This window comes from Barbus barbus (genome assembly GCF_936440315.1).
Source record: "Barbus barbus genome assembly, chromosome: 16".
Lineage (NCBI taxonomy): Eukaryota > Metazoa > Chordata > Actinopteri > Cypriniformes > Cyprinidae > Barbus > Barbus barbus.
The window spans coordinates 12,213,945-12,219,944 of NC_136744.1; positions in this window are offsets into that span (position 1 = coordinate 12,213,945).

Genomic DNA, 6,000 nt, shown 5'->3' on the forward strand with positions numbered 1-6,000 from the left:
GGCCTCGCTTCTGTGCAACTAAGAGCAGTTTTCTGAAGAGCGATAGAGGACTAGTAAAGTCATTTTATTTTATTGCTACAGTAATAGAAATAATCGTGACTTGGTTTTATGAACTGATAACTTTTAAGTGTATATTTTACAGTTATAATATATTAAAATTAATATAATGAATTATATTTGGCATATAATTACATATTACAGCTGCCTCCAGAAAGAGCATGAATAGCAGTAGCAGTATGAATTTGCAAGAGGTCTTTTAGGTGATTTTGTATTCTTATGCTTGAAAAAGTAATGTAAGCTTAAAAAAAACAAGACTATGTTCTGTATTTATGTGTATATATACAGGCTGTAATGCTAGGAGAGCCACTAAACACACATTTGACAGTTTATTCTAATCAGGTACTTCTGCATTCCCACCTCTTGAGGTCACTGTGGAATCCATGTTTATGGATGCTACTGGATTCATTCAACTTCCACCATAAACACAAATATGGTATAGCTGAAGCCTTTTATGCAATCTTACATGCACAATATTATACATTCATACTTTAAGAGTATGTAATGCGTATTATATAAAGTAAAAATAGGGAAAATTGGGAATATTTATTTACACGTGGTGGAAAGCTAGTGGACACGCTCATCCAAATTATGAGGAATTTCATCTGGAGATGAGCTATTAGACAGACCTAAACACATGTTTATGCAAGTACTCTGACCTTTATGAGGGATTAAACATGCACTAGAGCAGAGAGCTTGTCAAGCTGCACCACTACAACAAAGACTATGAACAATGTACAGCCCCAAATGCAAATATTAAGTAAATTCACCGCTCACAGCAGATATGAATTATGTCATCCCAGCAGTGAGCAATGTATGAATTCAAAGTCCTGACAATTGTGGTCAGTTTGAACGCTCTAGAATTTGTCCTCCAGCTGTTCCTTATATGTACATTTAACTTTTCCGGCCTCTTATTGCTACCTGTCCCAACTTTTTTGGAATGTGTAGCTCTCATGAAATCCAAAATGAGCCAATATTTGGCATGACATTTTGACATGTCTCACTTTCAACATTTGATATGTTATCTATATTCTATTGTGAATAAAATATAAATTTATGAGAATTGTAAATTATTGCATTCCTTTTTTTATTTGTAATTTGTACAGTGTCCCAACTTTTTTGGAATCGGGTTTGTATTTGGTATTGTTTTACCTGTACCATTATCTAATGTTCATTTTCAAAAACTAATAATTTAATAACACTGTTAAATGTAATATTTTGCAGATCTCATAATTATTGTATTTTCATTCTGTACATTTTAATGTTGTGATTTCTAAATTTGTGGCATTTAAAGCAACGTTGTTTAGTATTTATAAATATAGTAGCGTATATTAGTTTAGTGTTGGTAAATGCATATATACAGTATATATATATATATATATATATATATATATATGTATATATAGTCATGGCCAAAAATATCGGCACCCTTGGTAAATATGATTAAAGAAGGCTGTGAAAATTAATCTGCATTGTTAATCCTTTTGATCTTTTATTTTTTTTTAAATCACAAAAGTCTAACCTTTCATTGGATAATAAGAATTTAAAATGGGGGGAAATATCATTATGAAATAAATGTTTTTCTCAAATACACGTTGGACACAATTATTGGCACCCCTAAAAATTCTTAAATATTTAGTAAAATATTTAGTTATAATATTTAAAAACTTTTAGTTTTAGTTACTTTTTCTTATTTGTAAGTCGCTTTGGATGAAAGCATCTGCTAAATGACTAAAAGTAAAAAGTAAAGAGTGTAAAGACCATCGACTCTACCGTGTGACTCCACCGGGCTAGGACACCGGCAAAAGATATTAGTATCGCTTTTTATTTTTATTTTATTTATTTTTTTCCTTTATATGTTTACTATTGAAATGTTGTTGTATGCATTTGTCAATTTTATTTAATTTATGTATTTTCTTAAATGGGTGTGTATAGAGTATTTACAGAGTGTTAACTTTTAGTTTTAGTTACTTTTTTTATTTGTAAGTCGCTTTGGATAAAAGCGTCTGCTAAATGACTAAAAGTAAAAGTAAAAAAGTAAATATCTCTAAAGTATATTCCCATTCATATTCACAATTTTGAGCACTCCAGGGTGATTATGAACATGAAATTATCCAGCCATGGCTTCCTGTTTCACAGAAATATAAATAGGAGGGAAAACAAACCCCAAATTCCCTTAATCATCCATCACAATGAGAAAAAACAAAGAATATATTTCTGATGTGCAGCAAAAAATAATTGAGCTTCACAAATTAGTGAAGTGGCTTTAAGAAAATAGCTAGAGCAGTGAAAATTCCCATTTCCACCATCAGGGCAATAATTAAGAATTTCCAATCAACATAAAATGTTACGAAACTGCCTGGATGAGGACATGTGTCTATATCATCCTAATGCACGGTGAGAAGAAGAGTTTGAGTGGCTAAAGACTCTCCAAGGATCACAGCTGGTGAATTGCAGAAAATAGTTCTGAATAGAGTCTTGGGGTTAGAAAACCTTAAAAAAAATGATCCAACAGCCCCTACATCACCACATGTTGTTTGGGAGGGTTTCAAGAAAAATGGTCAGATGAAACTAAAAAATTAGCTTTTTAGCAGCAAACACTCAAGATCGGTTTGGTGAACACAGGGATATAAAGTTCCCCATGTGTACAATGATATATACTGCTGTATTTTTAATGTTATGGGCCTATATTTCTGCTGGAGGTCCTGGACATCTTGTTTAGACACATGGCATCATGGATTCTATCAAATACCAACAGATAAAAAATCAATAAGTGACTGACTCTGTTAGAAATCTTATAATGGGCCATGTTTGGATCTTCCAACCGTACAATAATCCAAACACAAACCTCAAAAACAACACAAAAATGGGTCACTGGGCACAAAACCAAGTTTCTGCTATGGCCATTCCAGTCCTCTGACCTGAACCCAATAGAAAATGAGTGAGGTGAACTGAAGAGAAAAAGCACCGTCATGGAGCTGGGAATCTGAAGGGTCTGGAGTGATTCTGGATGAAGGAATGGTCTCTGATCTCTTGTCAGGTGTTCTCTAACCTCATCAGGCATTATAGGAGAACATTTAGAGCTGTTAAACTGGCAAATGGAGGTTTTAAAAAGTATTGAATTAAAGGGTGCCGTTAATTGTGGCCAGTGTGTATTAGAGAAAAACATTTATTTCATAATGATATTTTCTTATTATCCAATGAAAGGTTAGATTTTTGTGAATTTTTTAAATAAAAGATCAAAAGGATTAACAATGCAGATTAATTTTCACAGCTTTTTTTAATCATATTTACCAAGGGTGCTAAGATTTTTGGCCATGACTGTATGTATGTGTGTGTGTGTGTGTGTGTGTGTGTGTGTGTGTGTGTGTGTATGTTTATCATTGAATAATGATTTGTATCAAATATTATCAATAAAAGCTTCCATTACAGTTGAACTGCAGGGTGAAACATGCTTATGCACTCAGAGGGAGGTTTTCTCATACCTTTTCTAATTTCTGTTCCCAGAATGTACCCATCATAATAGCAGATGTTCAAGAGTGGCTTATGATGATGAAGAGCCGGACAGCAACATCATAATATGATCCGCATCATCTTAGTACTACTCACAACTATCAGCACTGCAGAGGTGTCCAACTCCGGCTGGCAGAAGGTAGGATTGTGATATTTATAATAAACCCAAAGAAAGTGTCCAACAACCAACTCTGCAATCAAACTCTTCAACACGAGAGGCCAACTTTAAAATAACTGTATAATGTGGGGATCTTAAAGTGTGATAGTAAGCCAAGCTCTCAGAACAAGTTTCATATGATGAACAACATTAGAAAAGACCAAAGTTGGATCCCATACAAGAAACCCTCTGACACAACACAGCACCTAATAGCAGGAGGCATAAAGCAGAACGGAACAGCATATATTTATATAACACAACCACGTCTCGGGGGTTGTGCATAAAAAAATGTGAGGCATAACAGAAATAATAAAAATATATATTTTTTTTTTACAAATCGAGGTGTGGATAGAGTAGTGCATAAATATATACACAACTATAAAGCTATATGAAATCTGCAGTGATGGCACAATGAAACATCAGCCCAGCAATGTCACCCTTACTCCACACCCGGCACAGACAGACAACAGAGAGACATGTTCTCAGGGGAGAGGACGAGCTGGAGAGATGCGGCCGTATCATCAGATGGGCGATCACACAGTCTCGGGAGAACAGTGGGATTGTTTATCTGGAGCTCAGTCTATTCCTCCTCTCTTGGGACACTGCAGCAGCACGTCACCCAGTGCACACAGCAGCCTCACAATTATTATACCTCATAATAATTAGCATTTAATGAAGCACTCCAACTCCAACCATATGGAGGAATCCGTCTTTAACTGGTGAAAGCATGCTGATAAATGAAGGTTAATGCTGGGTGATAAATAACACAGCTGGAAAAAAGGCTATAGCTCTGCGCCGAAATACAAATGTGGGGTAAAATTTATTATAACTTTATCGGTCGTTTGAGTTGGGTGTGTGTTTCCATTCAAAACAACACATTTAAAGCAACATGACAGAACTCTGCACATAATCAGCAGAAGTTCATATAAAACCACTTTTTGAGGCTGAGAGATCTAATACTGATCAAAAAGTTTTTTTTGACATTATATATTTAACGCAAGCTTTATATCATAAGATCTGAAGTGCGAAAATGAGCTAATTACCAATTTTATCCTCAAAAAATGTCAAAAAAAAAAATCAATTTAAAAGAGATATCTGTATTGGTCAATATTGGCCTTTATTAGTGGTATTGCCCATCCCCATATGGGCATATATGCAAACAAAACTAACATAATTCAATATGCAAATAGTTGTAAAAAAAAATTAAAATAGAACAATCGCAATGCAGTATGGAAAATATGACAATAATGTCATGGCAGCATTCTGAAAGCTGAACATTCTATTATATATTCTAAATTTTATAAAGTATTAAGTTACAACCTTAGCACAAGACATTATCTACAAAACAAAGTTAGAATGTTGCATAGGTTAGGCAATCAATCAGTCAATAAATTATCAATAAGAGTATGTTTTTTCCATTATTAGCTTTGAGGCGTCTGTACACTATAGTGTCTTCTTAAACAATGAGTAAAAGTTTATCATATCACATCTTAAGCATATTCTGCATATAAATTTACAGTCTTTCTCTTACAAAAGTGTACCAAAAGTACTGATGACTCATCCTGGCTACAAAGATTTTTTTTATCCAATCAAATGCTCTCTATAAAGGGAATGTTCTTCTCCCTAAAACCTGTGTCATATTCTAAGCTTATTAGCAAAAAATGCATTTGGAAGACGTTTTATCTAAAGCAATTCACATTACAGTCAAGGTATTTCTATGAGTTTTAATAGGAAATAAGTCAATACTACACTTGTCAAGTGAATTTATGTACCCGCTTTGCAACATATAGTAAAGTCTAATAAACATACCCTAAAAATCACTTCCTGCAGATCACTGACATTTTTAACAGAAGCTAAGAACAATAACATTTCAAGTAAATAATTCATGATCTACCTGTCTCACTTGCAGCCCTCTTATTAGGCTGGGGAACAGCTGTTCATTCCCACAGCACACCCAAAGCCTCTGGAGGTGCTGCATCTGTTTGGGGGGGGCACATCCTCTAGGGTTCAGGCGTAAAGGGAAACTGCTGTGTGTTTAACTTGTTTATCCACAGATGATGGAGATCAGGCCACAAAAAGGAAGCTTTAATTTAATTTCCCAACGCTTCTTCTGTCTGTCAAGCAATTCTTACGTACGTGCTTACTCAAGCTGTGACGGTATAATGCCCTTTGAATGGATCATTCGTGAAACCAGTGTAGCAAATGTTATTGTAGGTCCAAGATATTAATGTGTTGTGTTATGATTTCAAGGTCTAATACACATCCACATCTGC